The 11,478-nt window shown below is 37.5% G+C and overlaps 1 protein-coding gene and 1 long non-coding RNA gene across 3 annotated transcripts in view; one reads left to right on the top strand and one right to left on the bottom strand.

The window, feature by feature from the left end:
• Nucleotides 1-11,478, bottom strand: part of LOC103149152 (serine/arginine repetitive matrix protein 2-like) — a 31,602-nt gene that overhangs the window by 18,821 nt on the left and 1,303 nt on the right. The gene's annotated exons all lie outside the window — the stretch shown is intronic.
• The window catches only part of LOC107838183 (uncharacterized), a 13,204-nt gene continuing 2,475 nt past the window's right edge, over nt 750-11,478 (top strand). The window contains exons 1-2 of the long non-coding RNA XR_001664231.1: nt 750-1,125; nt 6,831-6,836. This is a non-coding gene — a long non-coding RNA (uncharacterized LOC107838183). The remainder of the gene's footprint in view (nt 1,126-6,830; nt 6,837-11,478) is intronic.

Genomic DNA, 11,478 nt, shown 5'->3' on the forward strand with positions numbered 1-11,478 from the left:
GATTTGATCATTTAATTTAAAACAAAATGTACTAAGGAGCGTTTGATTGTATAATCCAGAGGTTCCCAAACTGTGGGGCGCCGTTCCATTGCAGGGGGGTCGTGGGAAGCCGTCTGGATGAAAAAAAAAACAACAAAAAAAAAAAACAACAACAAAAAACACATGAACGCTGTATGCGCTGGGTTTTTACCTTAGAATGGCCAACTCTGTTATTTCTCTGTCAATTTGATACAGTAGAGGCTTCCGCACTTCCCATATTTGTGTCCTCTGTCACTTTTATCAGCAGTTAAAACTGTTTAATCCGTTGTTAACATGTTGTAACCTGTTTTTCCGAGCCGCCTTCAAATGCAACATGAGCGCAATGACGCTCGCGCTGGGTTTACACCTGTGCGGCAGTGAAGGAGACCTGCTGCTGCTGGGCGGAGCTACGCAGGTGTGTTAGAATCACAGCAGCAAACCAGCAAAACGCAAAGAACTTTTCACAGTTTTTCCCCCAAACTAACCAACTGTTGAGTAAAGCTGTTGGAAGCAGGTAAATTTAGCTACAAGATGACTAGCCAATATCAATACAGCACCTTAAGCTTGTTAACAAGTAGCCTGTAGGCTACTGGTGTTGTCTATGTTCAGCTACAATTCATTTATTTTGCCCCCCCCCCAAAACACGTCATTCAACCAGACAGCTATTTGTAATCCATAGAGGGGGCCAAATAGGGGGGGTCCAGGAGAAAAAGTTTGGGAACCACTGGTATAATCAGTTTTAAGGTTGCAAAATTCTGTCTTTACTGTACATTCTTGGGAAGTCGATGAACCGCAACAAAACTTCCGAGATGGTGATTTCCAGAGTAAATATTCTATTAAAAAAGAAGAACAAATCAACAGAGTTGCCACATACAAAGTCAAAATGCAAATTAAATATTTCTTTCTTGAAACATATTAAACCTAATCTGACATATAGTCTTGTTCTAAATCGAACAGTCTTCTGAACCATGAGACATTTTGGGGATCTAATAAAACAAGTAAGGCTCTGAACTAGTGATGACCCAAATTGATTCTGCTGATGACTTGTCATCTTGACTCCATCTTCAAAAGATCAGATGTCAAAAAAAAGGATTACATGGATGACAAGTCTGAGGACCAAAGGTTTACACTGATTCGACTGAGGACCAAAATCACAAAATTTGTTCCATTTTCAGCTGCCACAGTTTGCTTTCACACTACACTGTGTCAAAAGAACCAAACACTATGAGGAACCTGTTCCCCTCCGATTTACCTGGAATGCCCTGCGCTATAGCCCACTTCCTGCTTTTGGAGCAATCTCTGGTCCCACTGACACATTCACATATATGCACCAGAGTTCACTTCAACTGAGCTGAAACCTAGGTTTGTAGGTGGACCAGAGTTTGCTTTGTTGGTCTGCATTAGAGTTTGACTCCACATTCACCTCCCCAAATGAGCTGAACCTTTTAGGCCAACAAACTGGAGTTTGATTAAAGTGGACAAAACAGGCCTGGTGTGAATGTACCCAAAGTGGCTTGATCCGTTTCTTCTTTGGATCACCATGGGCCACATTTCTGTTGCCCTCTTCAGTAGTTCTTCTGCATCACAGCCATCTACCAATGGGCTTTGTCCATTAGCCAAAGGAAAAATATCCAATTTCAGCACCTCTTATAGAGCCACAGTCACCCCTTGTACACAAAATATGTTTCTAGGATCAAAAGACAAGCTACAATGACAATATTTGCTGCTTTTTATTTAGTTGAATGAAGGAATTTGATTGAACAACATTTTGCTTGAGTTCACAATTGCTGGAAATAGGCAACTCCCCAACAACCGTGCAAGGATAAGTTTGCTTGAACAATGGATGGATTGATGATGAATGGTTGGATGGAATAAATGCTGTGATATAATAAGCATTTAGCTAAACATTTTGCAACAAAATTGAGCTTTTGATTCTAGAATTGTGCCGTTCATAGTAACAGTATATTGGCGTAGCTCTGCTCTGTTAGTCAAAGTTGTTCTTTTTGAAGACCTGTGTCCATAATTATTCTGGATGAGCCTTTGCATGTTTGAACAAATTTTCCCTTTGGTTTTGGATTGTGTGCAGGTGTAAGGATTATTTTTTGACAAGGTTTTGTGGGACTACTATAACTGGGAGCAGCTGACTGAACTAGAGAGCTCCTTCAGTGTTTTTGTATTACTTCATCTTACATTCATGTGTGTGGTCACAGTGACAGCCATAAGAATAATAAAATTAAAACTGGAGTGGTTTTTGTTGTTATTTTGAATTTTTTTCAATTAGTTCGCCACGTTTTTTTTTCCCTTTCTTTTTTTTTTTTTTTTTTTGTTCGCCACGTTTTTTTTCCTTTTCTTTTTTTTTTTTTATTTTGTTGTTGAGAGTTGAGGAGACGGTCAGGACAGCCGGTGCAGTGGTTAGCAAACCGATGGGCCCTCTGGTGCTTCCGGTACAAACAGGAAACCTGCTGACCAGCATCAACGAAGGAAGAACGAAGCTGTCAGAGCTGCTCAGCTAATAGTGGAGGAAAGCAGGTCTCCCGGTCTTCGTATTAGTCCACATTTACTCCAACTTTAACCTGAAACACTTCTGTCTTCAGCACCAACAATCCTCTCATGAACGAAGTTCAGAACAACATAAAAGCGAAATCACGTTTCGAAAACGTTAAAATTACCTCAGTGCATTTTAAATTAGATCGCAGCCGATTCCGTTTTTTCTTTTATCTTTATTTTAAAATACCAAATATTGCAGATATATTGGGGTCCTAACCAAAAACCTGGCATATGTTGTTGCAGACGTTTGCTTCAGCCTGCTAGGCCTGTGGAAACCGTTCCAGATTAACAGGGAAAACACCGTTTTCTCACCGTTCGCCGCTTTTACATCAACATTAGGTACATACCACTCGTTATTAGTGTGCAGCTTCCCTTTTTCACGAACTCCAAACGGCTCCTCTGATCGATTAAAGTGATATTTTAGGTTCCTCCATTAGCTTCTCCGACCGTTAGCAGGCAACCAGGTTACGAGTGAATAGACATGCGCAGAACGATTCGTCTTTCCGCTTTGGTTCCCTCCAGAATAAAGGTCCAACCGTTAAAAACCAAGCGGAAAGGTCGCATCATATTCACGACGGCGTGTACCGGCTATCGCGGGGTTTGGGTGGAAACTAGTTTGTCAATATTTGAATAGTATCCCAACCTTTTCTGTCATATGGCTAAATTTAACACTATACGTTTTATACAGTAACACTTTCACTGCTTACAACAGCTGTTCTTAAAAAATCCCTTCTCTTCATTTTTAGCCAGCTCGCTCAAGTCTCTGACAAACCTCCCAACATCCAAAATTAAGCTATTATCTTCTAATTAAACAAGATTAAACCACTAAAATTATGTTGAACTGAATGGATTTCTTGGAGTATGTGAAAACAATATTTTTCCAATACTTCCTCAGAACACATTCGATAGGGCCTCTAAAAAATAGTTCTCTCTTTAATCTCAGAATTTAATTTCAGAATCCTAACTAATTCTAATTAGTCCAACAGTCAAATTATCTTTTCACTTGTCTTCTTTGAGTAAATATTTTTAAAACCGGGTAATGACAGATTCTTAAATGATAATGTTATAAGAACTGCACTTAGAAAGTCAGACCTGCAATCTTATAAAACATGATTTGGTTATTATTGGGAAGAATAAATACATAAATATATTTAAACATTCACCCACCCAAAAGTTGTTTTATTTCATTAATATATAATTTCAGTACAAATATCACATTGAAACTTAGTAAGACCTCTGCAAAGGTGCAAACATATTTAATTTATTTATAGTATAACTGGTTTAAATCTAAAAAAAAAAACAAACTATGCTGTCAGTAACTTAATGAGCTGAAAATATATAAATTTATGTCTTAAATTGGAGAAACCTAGAGAAAAGCTTGTGTTTGACAGTTTGATGGTCCTTAAGGTTGTTTTCTGGTTTGTTTTACTTCAGGAAAGTAATCCCAGACTCTCCCTAACCCTCCAAAAACATTCCCAGTTTTCCCAGCTGTACTTAGCAACACATTAAGACTATAACACATGTGCTCCATATTTTTGATAAAGAACAACTATTGACTTTATAGACTATTGAGTCAACTGTTAATCAAACAGCGTTGATGAATATTTTCATTAACGGATTATTCACTGATGGGTATTGCTGCAAATTACTAATATATCCTCTTCATCCCCTCTCCTGGACCAAAGGGCTTAACACCTGAACGCAGCACAACAGCTGACTGGCAGAACGCAGGCGGTGTGTGTCTGGAAGGAGAGGCCGAGCCAAAACAAGTCCAGTTTATTTCCAGCTGTCATCGCTTCTCTGACAGAGGCTCATTTCAGTGACCTTAGAGCTGACATGACATATGCCCGAACGGACGAATCTCTGTTAAAACAACCAGAAAACACTGATTTCTTTATTAATATTGTCATCATCTCAACATTTTGTCAGTATCATTTACATTATTTAAAAGAAATCTAAACAGACTGATTAGCTCTTTTCACTTTCTGTCATTTTAATTGTATATCTCTGCACATTTTTGTGTTCAAAAAGTAAATATGAGTGTAAAGTAATATAAATATGGAGGTACTGAGGTCTAAATTGGAGACAGAGGCTTTTGCTCTTTCTTTTAAGGCTTTTAGAGTTTTCATTTTGTCCTTTCCATATTTTGAATTCTCATTGATTTGATCTGTAAAGCACTTTGTCGCAGCTGTTGTTGTTTTAAAGTGCTTTATAAATAAACTAGAAGTGGCAATTGGCTTATTTAAAAGATGAAAACTATACTTACAAAAGCATTAGCACCCTTTTTGTCACATACAACAACAAACTTTAACATATTGTATGAGACAGAAACACAAATTGGTACATTATTTGGAAATAAAGGAAAATTATACATTGTTTTCAATATTTTATTTACAAATAAAATCTGAAAAGTGTGGCCTGCTCTTGTATTCATTCCCCTTTGGTCACTCTTCCATGAAACCCAAGTCCCTTAAAGAGCACCTAGTAAGTAAATAGAGCCCAAGTGTGTGTAATTTAATCTCAGTATAAATCCAGCTAATACTCAACATCTGTTAGCATGACCGACAGGTCCAAACCTAAATCAAGTTAGAATCGGTGGCTGACTGAGCTCGAGCTGGTTTGCATAACCAAAGATTTAACTCTCTAGACATGCAGAACAACTTGCAGCCAAAGAAAGTTATACAGAGTATTGCCTCAGGGGAGTAAATAAAAACATATGCCACAACTTCTGTTGGCCAAACACATCAAGTCCCAATGAAAACCACTCAGATTTGTGACTTTAATGTAACAAAATGAAAAACTTATGCAAGGCATGTTGTGCTGGTGTGGCAAATTTCCCACATTTACGTCATAAAAGAACATTTCCTTTTGTATGGACAATTTAGATCTAAATGTAACAAAAACAGAATGGCTGCCATTAATTTATTATTCTCTATGCTTTAGTGATCCTATTTCTTCTTTAAAAGGGCAGTTTTATGTAAAATTGACTTTTTTTCCCCTATATATCATTATATAATGTCATTCCCTCATCAAAAACATACCTGAAGTGTGGCTTTTCTTTGACAAGTGTTAAAAGAAATCCTTTAAGCTCCATGGCAACCATTCAGCTATACAAAACGTCTGGGTGGATCTAGCGCCGCCTTCGAGGCACAGCTCCTCCTCAGAGCTGCAGTTTCTGAGATTCTGCCTCGCAGAGCTGCTCCTTCAGACTACCCAGAAGCAATTAGCAAACACCTGGTGGAACTGTTCACCTGTTGAGTTCATTAAAACGTTGCTAAAGGCTTAACAGAGGAGCCATGTTGGATTGACTTCTTGAAGGCGGAGTTTCAGAAAGAGCAGGAGTTTCTTAAAGAGACAGAGGCCCAATTTCAATGCATTAAATTATGAAGTGAAATTTCTTTTAACTCATATTTGATATACAAATATTTTTTGTAACAACTGAAGGTTAAATCTGCAGTAAAATGACACAATATGCCGGGAAAATACATAATCCTGCCCCCTTAAACACAGTAAAGTTAAAAACATACAAATCATGAACACTGATCAGCCTCTGTGTTTGAAGCGAAGCGTTAAAACCTCACAGCTTTCAGCTGCTTTCTCTGCCCCAACGACAGTTCCCAGTTTATGTCACATGGGCATGTTGTTGTCTCAGCAGTTTCTTGGAGTCCATGCCCTTCGTCGACATGCCCAGCAACAGGCGGGTGGGTTTCAATCGTCATGCACTCGGGACGCGAAGTCCAAACTGAAACCCACACCAGACAAACGCCGCTGCTACACATGTCTTGGTCGTAAATCTCTCTGCGGCTCTGCCACTTTATCACCCGTCCCGCTTACATGTTCTCGACAAATGACTGGGAGAATATTTATGGCTGATCTTAAATTAAGGATTGTTGGTTAAGTATAAAAGTCCAGGTTTACTGGACCGGCTGAGGAAGCTAATCCTGCCGTGTACTGAAGGGCATTTAGAGTTTAGGTTTAATCAGCGCTGATGGAAATAACTCACGTCCGGCTCAGACAGAGAGCCGCAATCAATCAGCACCATGAGGCCTGGATATACAAGTCTGGATCAAACTGAAACTGTTGATTAGTCCTAACTGTTGACTAGTGATGAATGATCAATGACTGGTATGTAGAATAATAAATCAAATTGAATTGGTTTGAACCAGCTGAATCTAAATCTAAAGGTCAAGTGTTGCTACATTGAGGTCAAAGTGACGTTTGAAGTTCACAGTCACAAGGCTGCATTTCTGGAGCTCAAATTTTAGCCTGCAGTCCAAACATTTACAAGGTGTAAATGTTTACAACACCACAAAAAGCCATAATACACTATAAAAGTTTTAGACACATATACAATACTAGGTAGCGCCCATGCTAACTGCATATTTAAAAATAAATATGTTTATTTATGTAAGTATGTATATGAACAGTAGGTATGTTTCATTACTGTAGGGTCTATGAATAGAGTAGGCAAGCATAAGAAAGCCAAATTTATTTGATTGTAAAATGGGATTTTATTTTGTTTACTTTTTGCAATGTTGTAAATTTACCACAATAAAGCTAATCTGATCTGATCTGATCTGATTAAGAGAAGAAATTTAAAATTTACATTATTTATTACACATAATTTAAAAAATAAAAAGTATATGCACAGATACAATGCTAAATGATAAATATTGATAAAAATTAATTTGAAATAAACATTTTTGCTAAAATTAGCATAGCGTTTAATATAAGCATTTATGTTTCTTTTCTTGAAACTTTGCTTTATGAAATAGGCAAAGTTATAAAAGTTGTCTGTGCACACACAAATCATTCTGGATAATAAAATGTGAAAATAAACAAGTCTTAAATATTTATTTACTTTTTTTTTTTTCAGATAAACTTTCACTCAGTAATGAGAAAAAACAAACTCCTCTAAGTTGAAATCATAAAAATATCTCCAGTCCAACTTCACCGGGGGCCAAAATGAATCTGACAGCTGAGCGTGATCGTCTTCGGAGATAACGTAACGGCGGTGAGTTTGAGTTACATCATCAGACCAGAGCTTCGCTTACAGCTGAGACTTTTCATCACGTCTTCATATCTCAGGCTCACTCACACTCTGAAACTGTTTTCCACTCATATGGTGAGCAAGTCTGGAGACACTGGCTATTTTAAGAAGCTAAAAATATAAATGAATGAAGGAAGATTTTTATTTTTTATTTTATTCCAAAAGATGCTGACAAACATAAAAGCTTGCGGGGTTTCCAACGCCCAACTAAAAGGCTCTGTCAGAAATCTTGGGCGTTAAACTGTGAGGTCCTGTCCGGTTTGATCTCTCTGAACAACCTGATTCTGACCCAGAAACTCTTTTCACAACCGGTTGGACAAATGGACTCCAACACAAACTGACCAGCTAATCGGAGCGTCACTGAACTCAAACTCTGAAGGATATTATTGTGTGAATTTACAGTGAAATAGTATATTCACTCCCTTGAAGTTGTCCACACTCAGCAACCACAAAACTCTGTGTTTTTTATTGCAATTAAATGTGGAAGTCTAATAAAGTAGTAGTTATGAAGGGGAAGTAAAAAATGCAAAAACACAAAATCTTACCAAGTATTTTCAGTTTATTTTCTAGTGCAAACGCCTTAGTAAACTTCAAATAATATAAAACTAACCAAGAAACGACTTTTCAGCAAGATATTGGAAGTATGTTAAGTAAATAATTCCTTAAGTTTGATTAAAAAAATACTAATACCACTGGCAGATTATTTCACTTATGGGGAAAATGTCTTGTTGTCTATATCTTGATGAAGACTCACCCCAAAGTATTTCACTCTATTTGTTTACTTAAAAATATGCAGTGATTTTTTTTTTATCTTAATTTATAATTAAATTTATTTGGTAGGGAGAATGCACATTAATTGGAATTTCTATAACTGCGCCAAAAATAGCTAAAATGTTATTTTTCATCTGTTATGCCTGGACAATGCTCAATTTTTCCTGATAAAACAAACAAAAGTTATGCAAGCAAAGCTAAAATGACTTCATACAAATTTTGTCAATAAATACAAGAAATTCAGTCAATACAGACAATAAGTACAAAACAAGAAAACTAGAACACAATTGTCATATAAAGTATACTAAGTAATTAAAACAAATAATATTTAACAATATTGATAATTAACTAAATAAATGTATTCTTTAAAAATATTAGATTTAATAATTTAAAGGTTATATTGCATTATTTAATGAGACATCTAATGGTAAATTTATTTAGTTAATTTTCACCCTACACCCTCCGTTTGACATCTCACGACCAATTCAAGGGTTGCGACCCCCACTTTGGGAACCCCTGTGTTAAAGTACGCTTTTTAAATAACTACTGCCTAAAACGGAGCAAAAAAAGATGCCCAAAGATTAACCACTACAAGAAAAACTCTCCCTCTCACTTGCCGTTAGGGTTAGCTACATTTGAATAAAAACGGACAAAATCTGCCTCCGCCATATTTAATTTCTAATGTCCCGCCTCCTCGGCCGCATACAAAGATTATTATTAGGCTGTGATAATGTTGTCAGATAAAGATAAAAATCAGTCAGCTGACCAGAAACATTCTTTCGGCCCTCATGATGCATGATGCTAAACTTAAACCAGTGTAACCAGTAACATCAGCCAGGCTGAGCGAAGCTCGCCAGGAACGCCATGCTAAGGTGCTAACGGTCGACAGGTGGGAAACAGGACTCCGTTAAACAATGGTGTGAACTGCAGGACAAAGTCTGGCCAGATTAAGGTATAAAAACTGATAAAGTAAGTTGTTCAGTGACAGGAAAGCAGAAAATGGAGGAAAGGGAGCCGCTGAATTTACCGTTACAGCTGCTGAGCCGCAGCGCTGCGACGGAAACGCTATAAAAACCTTTACGAGGTGGTTGGTCATATGGCTGTAGGCTAAATGTGTCAAAGTCATGTCAAAGTCAGGGAGGTTTTAACCTGAAGGAGCCGTCAGTCGCTACACTGCGACGGAGAATAAGAAAAAACAAGAAGAGACGAGGGAATATTGAGATCTCACGGAATATTGTAGAAATTTCTGAGCTTGAAAAGTTGAAAAAAAATAAAAATTTAAAGATTGAGCTCAAACATTTTATAAAAAAAAAACGTGGAAACTAGTTCAATAGAAGAAAATTTGCTGGAAAAACCTCTGAAATTTTTAGATTAATATCAGGAAGTCGTTTTAGAAAAGATATGAAAATATGAGTTTCAAAAGTCAAGAATTTGCTAGAAAAATTAAGAAATGCTGAGATTAACAGAAATTCTAAACAAAAAAGAGAAAATTTCTGAGTTTTAAATGTTGAAAATTTGCTAGAGAAAAAACTAAAGTTTTAAAATTAATCTAAGAAATTTTCTAGAAAGAATAAGGAAACCTATGAGCACCAAAAGTCAAAAATTGCCAGAAAAGTTCAAAATGTTGAAAGTTTTGTTGAAACCTTTTGAGATTAATGTCAAAATATGAGGGTTTTTTTTATTGATTCTCAATTTTTCAAACTCAGACGTTTTGTCGTTTTTCTAAAAAAAATACTGAGACTAACCTCAAAATTTTAGATTATTCCTCACAGACTTTTGATTATATAAACTCAGAAATTTCCTCTCTTTTTTTAGTTTAATCTTAAAATTTGAGGAGGGTTTTCTAGCAAACTTTGACTTTTCAAGGTCAGAAATTTCCAAGTCTTCTTACTCAAAAAATTCTTTAAGTTCTGAGTTTTGTGGCAAAAATTTACTCCTTTTTCGGTCTAAAATGGCCCTGTTGCACCATCGGACTCCACTTGGCCTCAGTGGTGCTAAAAGCCAATTAAAATACAATTTTCTGTATTTATTGACAACAGTAGACAATTTGTTTCAGTTTTTTAGCAGCTAAGTAGTCCCAGTGATAAATGTCTTTTAATGTCGTCCATCTGTTGGCCATCAGCACCTTGTGCAGCTGGTTTGGCTTCACTGGTTACACTGGTGTAAGTTCAGCACCATGAACAGGTTTCAGTGTCGCTCCATGTGTGTTGGCTGTGAAAATGTTATCCGTTATCCGTCTGCAGCTGCAGAATCTCAAACCACATCCAGTTTCATCTTCTCATGTAGTTTGAGTGAAAGCAGAGAATAAATCAGTTAAAACCACATCTTTATTGATAACATCTGTAAATGAAGTCCAGTATTAATTTATGTAAGCCAGGACATTGTGAGCCTCTCGTTTTCCCCAGAGTTTCCACTGGAAAATAAAAAGGCTTGTTCTTGTGTTTACTTTACGCTGTCATCCTGTGTGAGCCGAAGGGATAATAATCTGTCCCGCAGTAATAAACGCCTCACTAAGCCCGGGGCTGTCTGGAAACCCATTAAGAGCTGCTTTGGGCCTGATGCCACCAAGGCTTCACAGCTAAACGGAAATTAGCTCTGATGATAAAAAGCTTTTCTCTGTTTTCCTGATCTGATCAAACATCTGAGGGCCAACGGGGAATATTTTTATTTTATCCAGGAGAGAAAAAAAGAGTAAATAAGATGGATGGATGGACGGATGGATGGATGGTGGACGGATGGATGGATGGATGAACGGATGGATGAACAGACAGATGGATGGACGGATGGACGGACGGACGGACGGACGGACGGACGGACGGACGGACGGACGGACGGATAAACAGACAGATGGATGGATGGATGGATGGATAGATGGATGGATGGATAAACAGACGGATGGATGGATGGATGGATGGATGGATGGATGGATGGATGAACAGACGGATGGATGGATGGATGGATGGATGGATGGATGGATGGATGGATGGACGGATGGATGGATGGATGGATGGATGGATGGATGGATAAACAGACGGATGCATGGATGGATGGATGGATGGATGGATGGATGGATGGATGAACAGATGGATGGA

This window comes from Poecilia formosa, unplaced genomic scaffold, assembly GCF_000485575.1.
Source record: "Poecilia formosa unplaced genomic scaffold, Poecilia_formosa-5.1.2 Scaffold218, whole genome shotgun sequence".
Taxonomy (NCBI): domain Eukaryota; kingdom Metazoa; phylum Chordata; class Actinopteri; order Cyprinodontiformes; family Poeciliidae; genus Poecilia; species Poecilia formosa.